The sequence below is a fragment of the Thermobia domestica genome, chromosome 10 (genome assembly GCF_964235325.1).
Source record: "Thermobia domestica chromosome 10, izTheDome1.hap1.1, whole genome shotgun sequence".
NCBI classification, from domain to species: Eukaryota; Metazoa; Arthropoda; class Insecta; order Zygentoma; family Lepismatidae; genus Thermobia; species Thermobia domestica.
The window spans coordinates 178764903-178784066 of NC_137463.1; positions in this window are offsets into that span (position 1 = coordinate 178764903).

Here is a 19164-nt window from a genome sequence, read left to right on the forward strand (position 1 = left end):
AAATGCACAATAATCACACGATTTTGCTCGTATATGTACAAAGAAACAAAGGATTTGTAAGTTACGAGGGCTTCGACTCAAGTTCTGCTGATTATTTCACTTATCTGCATCATAAATCAATAAATAATAGTTACCAGAAAAAACAGACATTTCAAAAAAACATGAAAAAACGACGGTTTTATTGAAAAAATTTCACAGAAGAAGACCGTTTTTTTACAACACAACTTAACACAAATAACAAACCTAAATGTTTAGCAAATATATACTTCAACTGAAATTTATCATTTTGTGATATTGAAACATTCCGACTAAACTTAATTTTGTCCACCAATATAGACCAGGTGGTTTACTTTTTACGTCATTAGTCCCAGGACATATTACTTTAAAAACGTCACATGACATCTTACAAACTATGTCTGTGAAATTTGGCCGAAACCTAAATCAATTTCTAGCTTATGATAAATTTGAAACTGTACTTATTCAAAACACAGTCTTATCAACAAGTAAAACTATTAATATTGAAAATAAAAATGTAGAGATAAATTTAAAATGTTTTCAACCCCATCTAAACTCATCAACTTCACTTAGGACCGTCACTGATTTAAATATTGAATTGCAAACTAAAATTCACCCAAAAAGATTTATACTTTAAACATTTTGAAACTTTGCATACGCGATATGTAATTATAATTCCAAATATATTGGTATTTTTTTATTTCTTTCCATAATAATTCAACTTTTCCAGACTCGTAACTTGAAACAACAGTACATTTAACGTAATCTAATGAAGCTTAGTTTTGGAGAAAAGGCTATACCAAACTTTAAATATCTTGGTACGATATCACGTATATGATAGGAAAGAAATATAAAAATCCAATTTTGATAGAAATGCATTGCATATTACGTTTCAAGCTACATTGCCTAATACTGTTGAAAATACCATCTTCATTTTAAAAAGATGCATTAAGAACTATTATCTTCATTTGCACTTTTAAGTTTTCTTTATTATCCTAAGTGCATGGAATGCACATAAAAGAGTACTTCAAGTAATGTATACTGTATTTACCTGGTATCCAAGAATATTTTATAGCGTAAAGCAATTATATCGGGCATTAGTAAAGAAAATAACACATCGCCGTCATAGTCATGCTATCATGCATCTTAAGCTATGTTATTCTAGAGTTTTTGAAGCTAAAACTATTCCAATCTTAATTTTCCTCATTTCAGGGAACACGTACGCATGAAGAGACTTTTAGCTCTAGTTATTTCCTTATCAATTCTCTGTATTATTTTATTTCTTTCCATCGCTATCATTATTATTGGCTATCCCAAAGGAAACTGCAAAACTTATTCCAGTAAGCTAAGTCATACGAACGTACTAGAATCTATTATTTCTTTTCATGAAATTGACTTCGCTATCTCTCATTCTTCAGGTAGTGAGATTCGTTATCAGGTTCAACGGCAGCTTTCAGATTCATTTTCGAATCAAAATGTTACCTTTTCTGACTCTCAATTTTTATCAATTTCACCACGTGTTGGCAAACTTATACCATCAAAATTTCAAGAAACCATAATTATTTCTAATTACCAGAATGTTATGGTTTAGTAAGGTTGTTTATGGAGAATGTGAGGAACACCTTCCATATTAGATCCATCATACCATTCACTGTCTTGGAAAGGCAACAATTGACATCATACCCGGCAAACGTTTCCTTGATCGAGCACGACATGGATATATAAACATTAATGGAAAATCGAATACCCAGAAAATGAAACAATAGTGTAAGTGCAACATTTATTTCGACCCTAAATATATCAATCTTAGTTGAATAGTACTTTGAATGGCAGTGCTAACTTACGATAATACAATGTAAATAATGAAGTATATTCCTTTAAGTGAACGCCCCAAATATGAATATTTCAAAAGTGCAAAATAATTATTTTTAAATAGTGCATTTTTCATGTTTGGTGATTTCGTTTTTTATATATTATTTATGTGGACATTGAACTCCTGAATATTGCGACTAATACATTTTTGTACATTTTGTTTCAACAGGGAAACGAATTTAAAAAAGTATTATAAATATTTAAACTTTTGTAAAAATCTATGTAAATAATTCAAAGCTGGCCTGAGTACAAAATATTAACTCTCTGAATTGAATGAATTAAGTCAAGGTTGTTTCCAGGATATACTTCGCTGTATTGAAATAAGCCCAAAATTTATTTTATTCTATCAGTCATACATGTCGAACTAATAGATAAAGAAATATGAAAGGCACTCTAATTCCGCAGTTTTATATAAAATTACCACCAACGTTCACCTGATAACATTTCAAGTCGATACTTCAGTTCTAGATTTTCCATTCGTCTAGAAGTTACATAAGCTACAGAGGAGGTCGAGTCTTCGAGCTTTAGAACAGCTGCCAAAAGTATCACAATGTAAGTGATTTTTCATAGCACCTTGTCTGATAGTTTCAGATTCCTTGTTTCGTATCTGAAGCACAGCATTTATACTCATTATAAGAAAGAATAATGAAATTAAAACCTCTTTATCACTCAAGTATCAGTTTCCTGTTCTCTTCAATGCATCTTTGTCTCCATGTCTTGAAATATTCTGTGAGAAATCAACTTAAGATTTAGAAAGATGGAGAACCTACAGTCAATGGTTTGATTCTCAGTTTACGCCATAATATTTAATAGTCTTCACAGAATGGCACGAGGTATGAATCTTTCAACACAGACAAAGAACTGCAATTAGAACTATCCTGCTATACTTAATGGAAAAACGTTCTGAAAGAAAATGGACTTTGTAGCTTTTGGTTGTGTGTGCGTTGTGACTATGAATGGTTGTCCAAAAACGCATTGCAGCATTCGATGCCTTTTCCTACCACTTACTTTTGTGAGCTGACCATTCTTGCTCTTCGCAGTATTAAAATGTTAAAGCGAAATCGTCTTAATGTGGAATTGGACCTAAGTTTGATGGTGACAAATCTTATTCCAGACTTCAATGCAATTATGGAAAAGCATAAATAATTTCACTCCCCACATTAGTGGTACCACATTTGGGAACATTTATTATCAAGTGAATTTCCTTTAAAAATGACATTGATTTTTCAGTCTTGAAAAATTATGTATTTTCAATTGAAATTCGTTCATTAGAAAACTTGTTGCCTTATTTTTCATGATCTTTTGCTTGTCAATGATAATTCTAATTTTTATATTTTTAATTCTATGCCAAATTTCAGATAGCATTGTAAGCGTGTCCGTAGATGACTTTCCGAATGAACAGGGAGCAGCGTTATCGGTAAGTTTGAGAACTACTGCATTACCTCAAATATGCTTGCTGCACTCTGGTTTTCCTGTTCCACGCTGAGTTTTGTTCACAGATATACACGACTGGCCTTGCTGCAAATAAATCGAAATTTCATTTTGAGTACAGTAAAAGCTCTTTATTCGCAGGGTATATGTCTCATAAATATGCCGCGAATACAGAAACCGTGAATACGGAATGGTAATTTATATGGGATTACAGGGGATACGTCCCTAGGTGATAAAATCAAAAACAAATACATATACAAAAAAATCAATTTACTGTGATTAATGTTTTTGATCATATTGATTAATTATTATCTTCAGGCTTAGGCAATGGTTTGAAGAATTTTGTAATTTTTTCTTGCTTGGCAGTTTTTAAAAGCTCCTTCAATTCAGACTGATATTCAGCAGTGGCATTAGCAATTTGCCTCTTAAAAATAAGACTTCGTTCCATAGACGGATCAATTTTCATAAAGAAATCACAAAGCTCATTTGCCATTCTTAAACCTTCACTAAGATTTTTCAAATTAAATATCACGTTTCCCGTGCTTGTTGAAGCCTCTTCTTCAATGGGCTGTGAATTTAACATTTCCTCCAAGTCGGTTTCATTCAAATATTCATCTTGCGATTCAAGCAATTTCTGAATGTCACTTGATTCTATCTGTTCGAACCCATCTCGTCCTATTCCATTCGCAATTTTGGCTATGTTTGCAGTCAAAGTTTGAATTTGTACACATTCTTCGTCATTTTCCGCAGTAAGAGCAGGCCACAGCTTTTTCCAGCATGACTTCAATGTGTGTGGCTTCAGTTCTTCCAATGATCTTTTATGTTTACGATGCATTTTGCTATGTCAAATTTCTTCCACCATTCCATAAGATTCATACCAGGATTACATTCAATATTATCCAATACGATTTTGAAGGTTCGTCTAATGTAATAGAGCTTAAAGGCCTGGATTATTCCTTGGTCCATAGGTTGAAGCAAAGCCGTCGTGTTGGGAGGTAAAAATGTCACTTTTATATTTGGATGCATAGTTTCAAGTTCGCGAGTATGACCTGGTGCATTATCCAAAACCAGAACTGCTTTAAAGTCTAAATTCTGTTTTTTAAAGTAAGTTTCAACTTCAGAAACAAAACAATTCCGGAACCAGTCACAAAAAATAGCGCTTGTAACCCACGCTTTCTTATTAACGCGCCAAAACACAGGTCGTCCTTGTTTTGATTTTTTAAAGCCCGAGGATTTGACGATCTGTAAAGCATCAGTGGTTTATTGACACAATCTCCAGATGCATTAGAACATAGCAGCAGTGTAACTCTATCCTTTGCTGCCTTAAATCCAGGAGAGCAGACTTTTCGCTTTTAGAAATGAATGTTTTTTTGGCATTCTTTTCCAAAACAGCGCAGTTTCGTCTGCATTAAATACTTGCTCAGGTTTGTATCCTCCATCAGCTACTAAGTTTGCAGCAGTGTCTGCAGATGCAGATTCTCCAACGATTTTAATGTTATGAAATGACTGTCTCCCCTTAAATTTATTGAACCAATCTTCCGATGCTAGAAATCCTCCATCTGTACATTCACCATTACAACTACCATCAGCTTCTTTAAAATGAGCGTAAAGATGCAGTAGATGGGGGACACTTCACCGCCGGTAGCTGAAAAATCGCCTTTTTTTCCATGGTCTCCTGAGATCAAGGACTCAATTTTCCACTGTCTCACGATACGCTATGACCTACGCCCCGTCCACCCATGATCTTTTACGACCTCCATTTTAGGGGTGTATTTGTTCCCTTTTATGAGCACTTTTAAGGGGGTGTACTCGTTTCCTTTTATGAGCACTTTTTAGGGGGTAAACTCGTTCCCTTTTATGATCACTTTTTCAACCCCTACGAACACATAGAAGAGCAGAGATAACACATAAGACTCGTTCCCTATTTGAACATAGCAGATAACACATAAGAGTACGTAACATAACAAGGGTGTACTCGTTCTCTTTTATGAGCACTTTTAGGGGTGTATTCATTCTCTTTTATGATCACTTTTCCAACCCCTATTTTAACATAGCAAATAACACATAAGAGTACGTAACACATAGAAGATCAGATAACAGATAAGAATATGAAACATAGAAGGGGTGTATTCGTTCTCTTTTGTGATTACTTTTTCAACCCCTAGCAGAGACTATGAACACATAGCAGAACAGATAATACATAGCACAGCTAATAAAAAATATGGTTTATTTTCCAACCCTTATTTTAACATAGCAGAAATTACACTGAGACTACGAACACATAGCAGAGGATAAGATTACGTAACACACAACAACCTCCATTTTAGGGGTGGACTCGTTCTCTTTTATGAGCATATTTTCCAACCCCTACGAACACATAGCAGAGGTGTATTCGTTTTCAACCCCTTAGCATAAGACTATGTAACACATAGCAGAGCAGATAATAAACACAACAACCTCCATTTTAGGGGTGTATTCATTCCCTTTTATGAGCATATTTTCCAACCCTTATTATAACATAGCACAGATTACATAGCAGATCTAATACAAGAGTATGGCTTATTTTCCAACCCTTATTTTACCATAACAGAGACTACGAAACATAGCGGAAATAGCACAGGGGGTGTATTCATTTTCTCCACCCCTAATTGAACATAGCAGAAATTACACTGAGACTACGAACATACAGCAGACCAGAGAATACATAAAATTCATTCCCTTTTATGAGTACATTTTAAGGGGTGTACTCGTTCTCTTTTACGATTACTTATCCAACCCCTATTTTAACATAACAGAAATTACATAAGATTTTTTTCAACCCATATTTTAAGACAATGAATACCTATGTAACATAACGATTCGATACGCTCTTTGAACCGATTTGGATGAAACTCGGCATATGGGGGTTTTCGACCATGCTGAGTACGAATATCATACTTCTTTTTACCTGGGTCCTATAGTTTATGTGGCATACGACCTTTCTATGACAATTTTAACCGATTTGGATGAAACCCGGTATATGAGGGTTTTCGGACATGCTGATTACAAATATCATACTTATTTTTACCTGGGCCTAATAGTTTATGTGGGATACGCCCTTTCTATGACAATTTTAACCGATTTGGATGAAACTCGGTATATGAGGGTTTTCGGACATGCTGAAAACAAATATCATACTTATTTTTATCTCTGTCTGATAGTTTATGTGGGATACGCCATTTGTATGACACTTATAACCTAATAACTCAAAAACGAAGCAACGTATTGAAGTGCTGTTTCAACATTTAGTAATTGTTCATCAACCACTGCAAGTTTCAAAAATAATGACCATCGAGGTCAAAAATCAACATACTTAAAACTAATAACTCGAAAACGGAGCCACATATTGAGATGGTGTTTCCACATTCAGTAATTGGGCATCAGGTACTACAAGTTCCAAAATAATGACCATCGAGGTCAAAGGTCAACATACTTAAAACCTAATCACTCGAAAACGGATCCGCTTATTGAGATGGTGTCTCCATATTTAGTAATTGGGCATCAGGTACTACAAGTTCCAAAATAACGACATTTGGGGTCAAAGGTCAACATACCTAAAACCTAATAACTCGTAAACGGCCCCACATATTGAGATGGTGTATCCAAATCTAGTAATTGGTCATCAGGTACTACAAGTTCCAAAATAATGACCATCGAGGTCAAAGGTCAACATACTTAAAACCTAATCACTCGGAAACGGATCCACTTATTGAGATGGTGTTTCCAAATCTAGTAATTGGTCATCAGGTACTACAAGTTCCAAAATAATGACCATTGAGGTCAAAGGTCAACATACTTAAAACCTAATAACTCGTAAACGGACCCACATATTGGGATGGTGTTTCCAAATCTAGTAATTGGTCATCAGCTACTACAAGTTCAAAAATAATGACCATCGAGGTCAAAGGTCAACATACTTAAAACCTAATAATTCAAAAATGAAGCCACATATTGAGATGGTGTTTCCAAATCTAGTAATTGATCACCAGCAACTACATGTTCCAAAAATACTGACCATCGAGGTCAAAGGTCAAACTCGAAACGAAGCAACATATTGAGGGGCGGTTTCTATATTTTAGTGACAGGTCATCAACTACTACATGTCCTAAAGGTACTTACCACGGTGGTCAAAAATCACCCTCGTAAACGAAGCAACATATTGAGGTGGTGTTTCCACATTTAGTAATTGGTCACCAGCAACTACATGCCCCAAAAAGGTCAAATATTTAAACCAGAATAACTCGTAAATTGAGCGTCGGAAAATTTTGTACCAAGCAGAAAAAAGTGAAGGAGGAATAAATGTGAGTGGCCTATTGAATTTTGTACCAACGAGAAATCTCATTTGTAACTAGCTCAAAATTTCTGTACCTGTCTGGGTTATTCAAAATTTGGATAGACTAAGAAAGCAAGATATGCCATTTTAACCAGCTGAGAATTTAAAGAAACAAAGAGAACCTACTCAATTTTCTATCAACGAGAAATGCCATTTCGATTAGCTCAGAATTTATGTGCCTTTTTGTGCTAAGGTCTGGTTTAACTCATCTACTATTTAAACACACGAAAGGATAAATTTGAATGACCTATTCAATTTTGTACCAACGAGAAATGCAATTTTATCTAGCTCAGAATTTTATATCATTTGTACTACTCAAATAAACGAAGGAATAGAATATTTAGTTTTGTACCAACTAGAAAAGAAGAAGTGAAGAATGAATAAAATTTAGGTGGATTATTTTCTATTGTACCAACTGGAAAAGAGAAGAAGAGCTACTTTAACTAGCTTAGAATTTTATATCATTATGTACTGTTTAAACAAACGAAAATTGACCATTTTAACTAGCTCCGAATTTATGTAACTTTTGAACTACTGAAATGTTCTATTTTCTGTATCGATCAGAAAAACCGAAGAAGGATTATTTTAACAAGTTCATAATTCCTGTAACGAAAGAATAATTTCGATGTTCTACTTTTTATACCAACGAGAAAAAATGAGCTATTTAATGAAACGAAGGGATAAAATTGAGCGACCTATTCAATTTTGTACTATTGAGAAATGCCATTTTAACCGGATCAGAATTTGAGTGGTCTATTTAGTTTTGTACCACCGAGAAAAACAAAGCAATTGCACCATTTTGGAGTATTCAAATAAGCAAAGGACTTATAATTTGTGTCAATTCAAAATCAATTAAACGAAGCAATGCATTTGAGCGAGCTATTTAATTTGAAACACCGAAGCAGGATCATCTTAACTAGCTGAGTATTTTATACCATTTTCTATTATTTCAACAAACAAAGAATCATTTTATCTAGCTCAGAATTTTATATCATTTTGTACTACTCAAATAAACGAGGGCATAAATATAAGTGAAACCAGAGAAAAAACGATGAAGGCCCATTTTAACTAGTTCAATATTTCTGTACAATTTTGTACCACCCCAAATTTTATTTTTGTACAATTAAAAACTGAGGATAACTTGAGTAGTCTAAGTTTTTGTACTCATTCGGAGAAAAGAAAAAAAGAACCAATTTATACCGAATGTTGCCATGGCTATAAGGGAAGGAATAAATAAATATGAGTGTCCTAACCATTTATATCAGGCTTAGATTTATATGCCCTTTTTTGTAATATTTGTACCAAACAGAAAAAAGCTACACAAATAAACAAAGGACCACAGAAAGCGGAGCTCAGCCTGATATACCATTTGAGCGGCCTATTGAATTTTGTACCAACGAGAAATCTCATTTCCAGGTCATGTATTACCATTTAAACAAACGAAGGACTAAATTTGAGAAAGCGAACATGGACTCAGCATTTTATATCATTTCGTAATACGCAAATTTGGATGGATTATTTAGTTTTGTACCAAGCAGAAAAAGAAAACAAAGGTATAAATTTGTACTGACCGAAAAAGCCGAGAAGGATCGTTTTATACCAAACCGAAAAAAAGCAAGGAAATACCATTTAACTAAATAATAATTTTTGTGCTAACCAAAACAGCGAAGAAATACCATTTTAACTAGCTCAGCATGTTATAACTTTTTGTGCTACACAATTGACTGGTCTACCCAATTTCTTGACCATGTTGTACTATTTAAACAAACAAAGGAATAAATTTGTACTAACCAGACTCAGAATTTTATATCATTTTGTAATACTCGAATGGACGAAGGACTAAAATTTGTGCGGCCTATTTAGTTTTGTAGCAAGCAGAAAAAGGAAAGAACTAACATTTTGTACTAATCAAATTTTGGGTGGCTTAAGCAAAGAAGGTCAATTTGTACCTTTTTGTGCTATTAAAATAAACGAAGGGTTAAATTTGAGTGACCTATTCAATTTTGTACCAAGTAGAAAAAAATTGAAGAATGAATAAATTTTGTTTGCAATTAAAAGGCGGATTGGAGGTCTATTTTATGTACATTTTGTACTACTCAAAACCAGAGAAAAACAAAGAAAGACCATATTCTGCTACTCAAACAAACGAGGGAATAAGCTCAGAATTTCTATACCTTTTTGTGCTATTCAAATAAACGAATGGTCTAAACCTATTCACTTTTATACCACCTTTTAGTTTTGTACCAACCACAAAAAAGTGAAGAAGGACCATTATAACAAGCTCAGTATTTTTATACCATTTTGTATTACTCTAATAAATTTGGGTGGTCTATTTCATTTTTGTCATCCAAATCAGTTTAGTTATTTCTTTTAAAGAAAACAATATATTACTCTTATTGACAATTCGGTGGCCGGAAAGTAAGTATTTTAGCTCTAACTGTTATTTACATGTGTTAGCAAAATGTTTGTAATCTATTAAATTCTTAATATTACAATACTACAAATTGATCCAGTTAACAGTTCAATTCGCTGTAACCCTTTGTAATTTTATCCCTAACATGTTCGTCTATTCATACACAATCAAATGCATATGCTACAGTGTCTGAGTGTTCATTTACAGAATTAAATAATTGTTTATCTTTTTCTAAAAACATTTCTACTCTTTCTTCGATGTAATAATAACACTCTGTAATGTATTCATATACCAGATTAAATTTTTTCTCCAAAGTATAAGTGTTCTTATTATTACAACCTTTAAAATGCTTCTTTAAATAAAGTTTATAGATTGTCTCTCTCATTTCACGTTTAATTAAGATCGTCCACACCTTTTGTAATAATTCGTAATCATACTGCAGCAAACAGTTGTGATCTTTTTCATTTTCATTATGTTCAGAACATGCTTCGCATAATAATACTGAATTTGGTGTATACTCATTAACACTTTAAGCGCCAAGGGTCAAAATCAGAATTTTCTTCTTGGGACCAACTATATATTTTCTATTTTCCCTTATTTGGCCATGTGCATAAATTGTATGCACAAAAAGTTTTTACCTGTGGGCCATGTGCATATATTTTCTGCATGATTCAGTGTACAGATTATAGGCTTGTGTAGAGATTTTCTATACATTTATCGTTGAAACAGATATAAAGATATTTAGTACTGGCCCCCGGGAACAGCATATAGCGATAGGCCGTTAATTACTCAAAAGTTGGTACCGCTGCAGGCAGTCAAAGTTCATTGTTGTTAGAAGCTAAATTGTAGTGCATTTCAGTTAACATTACGCTGTTGTGAGAAGCACCTGCTCCGTGTAATAATTCTTTTTCACCTCAATATGGCAAACGAGGACGCAATAAGAGATATCTTGCAAGGAATGGAAAGTGATATGAGTTACTTAAGTGAAGATTTATTTAGTAACATTGCTAATTCTGATGATCCTCCTTTTTCACCACCCAAGACTGTCAGTGATTCTTCTAGCAGTGAAGAATACGAACATATCCTTAAGCCATGCCGGAAAAGAAGACGTAGATCAGAGAATAGTGAATCAATATTTAGTGGCCTTCAAGTGAGTGATTCCGAAACGGACCCAAAGGAAACCGAATCTGGGACTAGTTCTACAAAAGAAATTGTGTGGTATCCAGTGTCTGCAAATTTGCACGAGTTCGAATGTGATTTCGATAGTGGTGTGGCGGGCGAGGTTATTGACATTTTGCAAGGTACAAAAGACGTTCTAAAATACTATGAGCTATTTGTTGATGACTCAGTATTGGACTTAATTGTAACTGAAACGAACAGATACGCAGAACAATGTATTATTTCTCATATTGAAAACGAAACGTCAACTGATCATGCACGATTTTCCATGTGGTATGATACAGATAAGAGTGAAATACTCCAGTTCCTAGGTTTGATTTTATGGATGGGGTTGGTTAAAAAACCAAATATAAGGAAATACTGGTCTAAAGGCGTCTTTGTACAGAATGCTATACCAAGCTGTCTCAGAGCTTTGGAAGAGCACATGCAGCAAAACACTCTAAGCAAGTTTTAACCGTGTGTCCCGGGTGTTCAGAGGACAAAGCGATTTGCCAAGATTGCTTTTTTGAAAAACACAGTGTAAGTTTGAAAAACTGAAAAAAAATGGTGATTTCCCTACTAACTCTTGAGATAAACTGTCATTTGTTCTTATATTTTCTTTTCTTATATTTTATATCTTATTTTCTTATATTTTGTTATCTCTTGGTTTATAAAAGCTAAGAATGAATATTTAGAAAAAAATATGAAAAATGCACTTGTTTGAAATGTTATCTCCAAATACTTTGAAATTTCGAGAATTATAAGAACTTATTTAGCCAAACTTTTGAAATAAATTTATCGTAAATTTCAATAACATGAAAATTTACTTCTCAATTTTATCCCAGGGGCCATGTGGATATAATTTATGCACACTCGTATTTTCGCAAAAAATCATCATAAAATATAATCAAATGTATAGAACAACAACAAAACTAATATTTTTTAACAAATAAAGAATAAAAAAAGAGAGACCCGAAACAGAAAAAAATGAAATGTATGCATTGGCCTCCAGCAGAAAACAAAAGTGTGCATAAGATATATGCAATGGCCCCCAGGAACAGACCAAGTGTGCATAAAATATATGCACATGGCGCTTAAAGTGTTAAATAATTGTATAACGCATGTTTCACTAATACTTTCACTAGTACATCCGCACTCATTAGCTTCCACTTCAAAACAGGTAATATTTGAAACACTGTCATCATCACTTTCCGGGAGTATTTTTTCATTATATCTATTATAGCGTCTAAAATAATGCACTTCTTCTATTTCCTGTGTTGGATATATGATTCTCACTTTATCACGTAATTCATCTGGCAAATCGGGGTCAGACGGGTTAATTAACAGTACAGGTTTTTCGTTTTTACGCTGAATTTCTTTTTCTCTAGGTATTTTATTTTAGCTGAGTATTTTATACCATTTTTCTGCTCTTCAGCAAAAACAAATCAAATAAATAGTTTTTTCAAGTGTGATACATCTATTTATATACCAGAATAAAAGCATTCTGTGCATTCTCCGTGTTTAATAATATGTTTCAAGGCAGTACAAAATAATTCGTTAATATAACATCATGATATATGTTCTATTATTTTTCCAAATATAGTCCATAAACTTATATTCCATTATAATAAAATACATAAATGCAAAAGAATATATTGGTCTTTTTGAACTTAGACGAGGAAAGAAAGTTTAAAAAATAATTCCATTAATCAAATATAATTGAATATAATTGAGCAATAGGCAGTACCTTAGGATCCTAACTATACTAGCAATACAAGTGTTAGGTAACGCATTCGTAACGTTGCTTAAATATCTGCAGCAACAGAATGAATAATTCCGCATTCTTTATAGATGGTATGGAACATGGAACTTTGAAAACTTTTTTTTCCTTGATGAGCAGATTCTTCCTTTGATATGATTTCTTCTGCTGTGATCGAAAATGACCAAGTATGATGTCATGATTTGTAGTCCTTCATCAGTTTTTTTTAGTACGCTAATTGCTATGGATTAAGTTATAATTCAATTATGACGCAACTCTGGTTTGTTAAATCTCACGCTCAAGTATTTAGTTAGTGACCGGGAAACTTTGGACTTTAGCTTCGCCGTTAGTATTTTGTAAACCTAATTCGCTAAACACACGTCAATACCCATATAGTGATGGGAGAGGCAATTTAAATTGTTCTCTGGATGACACAAAAATATAGAAATGTAGCACCACAACTAAATGAACCACTCGTTTTTTTAATCCGACACAAAGGTATAAAATGTATCATCTTCACTTTTCTGCTGGTTGTCACAAAAATTAAATAGACCACCCAAATTTATTAGAGTAATACAAAATGGTATAAAAATACTGAGCTTGCTATAATGGTCCTTCTTCACTTTTTTGTGGTTGGTACAAAACTAAAAGGTGGTATAAAAGTGAATAGGTTTAGACCATTCGTTTATTTGAATAGCACAAAGAGGTATAGAAATTCTGAGCTCATTCCCTCGTTTGTTTGAGTAGCAGAATATGGTCTTTCTTTGTTTTTCTCTGGTTTTGAGTAGTACAAAATGTACATAAAATAGACCTTCACTCCGCTTTTTTAATTGCAAACAAAATTTATTCATTCTTCAATTTTTTTCTACTTGGTACAAAATTGAATAGGTCACTCAAATTTAACCCTTCGTTTATTTTAATAGCACAAAAAGGTACAAATTGACCTTCTTTGCTTAAGCCACCCAAAATTTGATTAGTACAAAATGTTAGTTCTTTCCTTTTCCTGCTTGCTACAAAACTAAATAGGCCGCACAAATTTTAGTCCTTCGTCCATTCGAGTATTACAAAATGATATAAAATTCTGAGTCTGGTTAGTACAAATTTATTCCTTTGTTTGTTTAAATAGTACAACATGGTCAAGAAATTGGGTAGACCACTCAATTGTGTAGCACAAAAAGTTATAACATGCTGAGCTTGTTAAAATGGTATTTCTTCGCTGTTTTGGTTAGCACAAAAATTATTATTTAGTTAAATGGTATTTCCTTGCTTTTTTTTGGTTTGGTATAAAACGATCCTTCTCGGCTTTTTCGGTCAGTACAAATTTATACCTTTGTTTCCTTTTTCTGCTTGGTACAAAACTAAATAATCCATCCAAATTTGCGTATTACGAAATGATATAAAATGCTGAGTCCATGTTCGCTTTCTCAAATTTAGTCCTTCGTTTGTTTAAATGGTAATACATGACCTGGAAATGAGATTTCTCGTTGGTACAAAATTCAATAGGCCGCTCAAATGGTATATCAGGCTGAGCTCCGCTTTCTGTGGTCCTTTGTTTATTTGTGTAGCTTTTTTCTGTTTGGTACAAATATTACAAAAAAGGGCATATAAATCTAAGCCTGATATAAATGATTAGGACACTCATATTTATTTATTCCTTCCCTTATAGCCATGGCAACATTCGGTATAAATTGGTTCTTCTTTTCTTTTCTCCGAATGAGTACAAAAACTTAGACTACTCAAGTTATCCTCAGTTTCTAATGGTACAAAAATAAAATTTGGGGTGGTACAAAATTGTACAGAAATATTGAACTAGTTAAAATGGGCCTTCATCGTTTTTTCTCTGGTTTCACTTATATTTATGCCCTCGTTTATTTGAGTAGTACAAAATGATATAAAATTCTGAGCTAGATAAAATGGTTCTTTGTTTGTTGAAATAATAGAAAATGGTATAAAATACTCAGCTAGTTAAGATGATCCTGCTTCGGTGTTTCAAATTAAATAGCTCGCTCAAATGCATTGCTTCGTTTAATTGATTTTGAATTGACACAAATTATAAGTCCTTTGCTTATTTGAATACTCCAAAATGGTGCAATTGCTTTGTTTTTCTCGGTGGTACAAAACTAAATAGACCACTCAAATTCTGATCCGGTTAAAATGGCATTTCTCAATAGTACAAAATTGAATAGGTCGCTCAATTTTATCCCTTCGTTTCATTAAATAGCTCATTTTTTCTCGTTGGTATAAAAAGTAGAACATCGAAATTATTCTTTCGTCACAGAAATTATGAACTTGTTAAAATGATCCTTCTTCGGTTTTTCTGATCGATACAGAAAATAGAACATTTCAGTAGTTCAAAAGTTACATAAATTCTGAGCTAGTTAAAATGGTCAATTTTCGTTTGTTTAAACAGTACATAATGATATAAAATTCTAAGCTAGTTAAAGTAGCTCTTCTTCTCTTTTCCAGTTGGTACAATAGAAAATAATCCACCAAAATTCATTCATTCTTCACTTCTTCTTTTCTAGTTGGTACAAAACTAAATATTCTATTCCTTCGTTTATTTGAGTAGTACAAATGATATAAAATTCTGAGCTAGATAAAATTGCATTTCTCGTTGGTACAAAATTGAATAGGTCATTCAAATTTATCCTTTCGTCTGCTTAAAAAGTACAAGATGATTTAAAACAGACCTTAGCACAAAAAGGCACATAACTTCTGAGCTAGTCGAAATGGCATTTCTCGTTGATAGAAAATTGAGTAGGTTCTCTTTGTTTCTTTAAATTCTCAGCTGGTTTAAATGGCATATCTTGCTTTCTTAGTCTATCCAAATTTTGAATAACCCAGACAGGTACAGAAATTCTGAGCTAGTTACAAATGAGATTTCTCGTTGGTACAAAATTTAATAGGCCACTCACATTTATTCCTCCTTCACTTTTTTCTGCTTGGTACAAAATTTTCCGACGCTCAATTTACGAGTTATTCTGGTTTAAATATTTGACCTTTTTCGGGCATGTAGTTGCTGGTGACCAATTACTAAATGTGGAAACACCACCTCAATATGTTGCTTCGTTTACGAGGGTGATTTTTGACCTCCGTGGTAAGTACCTTTAGGACATGTAGTAGTTGATGACCTGTCACTAAAATGTAAAAACCGCCCCTCAATATGTTGCTTCGTTTCGAGTTTGACCTTTGACCTCGATGGTCAGTATTTTTGGAACATGTAGTTGCTGGTGATCAATTACTAGATTTGGAAACACCATCTCAATATGTTGGTCCGTTTACGAGTTATTAGGTTTTAAGTATGTTGACCTTTGACCTCAATGGTCATTATTTTGGAACTAGTAGTACCTGATGACCAGTTATTAGATTTGGAAACACCATCACAATAAGTGGATCCGTTTTCGAGTGATTAGGTTTTAAGTATGTTGACCTTTGACCTCGATGGTCATTATTTTGGAACTTGTAGTACCTGATGACCAATTACTAGATTTGGAAACACCGTCTCAATATGTGGGGCCGTTTACGAATTATTAGGTTTTAAGTATGTTGACCTTTGACCTCAATGGTCATTATTTTGGAACTTGTAGTACCTGATGACGAATTACTAGATTTGGAAACACCATCTCAATATGTGGGTCCGTTTACGAGATATTAAGTTTTAAGTATGTTGACCTTTGACCTCGATGGTCATTATTTTGGAACTTGTAGTACCTGATGCCCAATTACTAAATATGGAGACACCATCTCAATAAGCGGATCCGTTTTCGAGTGATTAGGTTTTAAGTATGTTGACCTTTGACCTCAATGGTCATTATTTTGGAACTTGTAGTACCTCATGCCTAATTAGTGAATGTGGAGAAACCATCTCAATATGTGGCTCCGTTTTCGAGTTATTAGGTTTTAAGTATGTTGACCTTTGACCTCGATGGTCATTACTTTTGAAACTTGCAGTGGTTTATGAACAATTACTAAATGTTGAAACAGCACTTCAATACGTTGCTTCGTTTTTGAGTTATTAGGTTTTAAGTGTCATACAAATGGCGTATCCCACATAAACTATCAGACTCAGATAAAAATGAGTATGATATTTGTAATCAGCATGTCCGGAAACCCCCATATACCGAGTTTCATCCAAATCGATTAAAATTGTCATAGAAAGGGCGTATTCCACATAAACTATTAGGCCCAGGTAAAATTAAGTATGTCAGCATGTCCGATGAACAATTACTAAATGTTGAAACAGCACTTCAATACGTTGCTTCGTTTTTGAGTTGTTAGGTTTTAAGTGTCATACAAATGGCGTATCCCACATAAACTATCAGACCCAGATAAAAATGAGTATGATATTTGTAATCAGCATGTCCGAAAACCCTCATATACCGAGTTTCATCCAAATCGGTTAAAATTGTCATAGAAAGGGCGTATGCCACATAAACTATAGGACCCAGGTAAAAAGAAGTATGATATTCGTACTTAGCATGGTCGAAAACCCCCATATGCCGAGTTTCATCCAAATCGGTTCAAAGAGCGTATCGAATCGCTATGTTACATAGGTATTCATTGCCTTAAAATAGGGGTTGAAAAAAATCTTATGTAATTTCTGCTATGTTAAAATAGGGGTTGGAAAAGTAATCGTAAAAGAGAACGAGTACACCCCTTAAAATGTACTCATAAAAGGGAATTCTATGTGTTCGTAGGGGTTGGAAAATATGCTCATAAAAGAGAACGAGTCCACCCCTAAAATGGAGGTTGTTGTGTGTTACGTAATCTTATCCTCTGCTATGTGTTCATAGTCTCAGTGTAATTTCTGCTATGTTAAAATAAGGGTTGGAAAATAAGCCATATTCTTTTATTAGCTGTGCTATGTATTATCTGTTCTGCTATGTGTTCATAGTCTCTGCTAGGGGTTGAAAAAGTAATCAGAAAAGAGAACGAATACACCCCTTCTATGTTTCATATTCTTATCTGTTATCTGATCTTCTATGTGTTACGTACTCTTATGCGTTATCTGCTATGTTAAAATAGGGGTTTGAAAAGTGATCATAAAAGAGAATGAATACACCCCTAAAAAGTGCTCATAAAAGAGAACGAGTACACCCTTGTTATGTTACGTACTCTTATGTGTTATCTGCTATGTTCAAATAGGGAACGAGTCTTATGTGTTATCTCTGCTCTTCTATGTGTTCGTAGGGGTTGAAAAAGTGCTGATAAAAGGGAACGAGTACACCCCCTTAAAAGTGCTCATAAAAGGGAACAAATACACCCCTAAAATGGAGGTCGTAAAAGATCATGGGTGGACGGGGCGTGGGTCATAGCGTATCGTGAGACAGTGGAAAATTGAGTCCTTGATCTCAGGAGACCATGGAAAAAAAGGCGATTTTCCAGCTACCGGGTGTCAAGTGTCCCCCATCTACTGACGCTATGCCTTCTCCCGGACCATTGGCCCACTCAAGGGCACCCTTTTTTGGTTGAGGTCTTCGATCCATAATGACAACGCCACTTCCATTTTTTTTTTATTTCAGGATCACGAACAATTTTCGCTGACAGTGAAGTTGAAGCTAGAGGGACCTTATTTTATCATCGGATTTTTTTTATCGATCGTACAGTTGATTCGTTGATATTGAATGAGCGTGATATGGATGTAAACGACTCCCCAAAGTGTAAACGATCAAGCATTTCTATTTTCACTTTAAGCGGTAACACAGACTTTTTTCGTGTAGGAACTCATTTTTAATTTTTTTTAGTTGACATTACTGTATAAATTAGGAAGATAGCGGTAGAGATGTCTTACTCGATCCAAATTTTTATAATGAATGGAAAGACGAAGCAATAAAACAAGTAAAGCGGCTCTGACCAAAGGACGGAATGTTTAATAATGTGGTGGCATTTAAAAATATACTTCATTCATTGAGTAATACGGTTGCTTTCATTCTGTTTGTTTACATTCTCAAAAGCACTGATAGCGGCTTATGTCAAAGTCCTAACCAATACAGCGGCGATATCATTTAACTTTAGGCAACATACTTTAGGCAAAGTTGTAATAAGGTCTATTTTACATTTTATTAGTCCATATGACGGCGTTTACAAAGGATATTGGGTTGGATACCTATTGGAATCCTTTTTATTATTATGTATGTACGTACT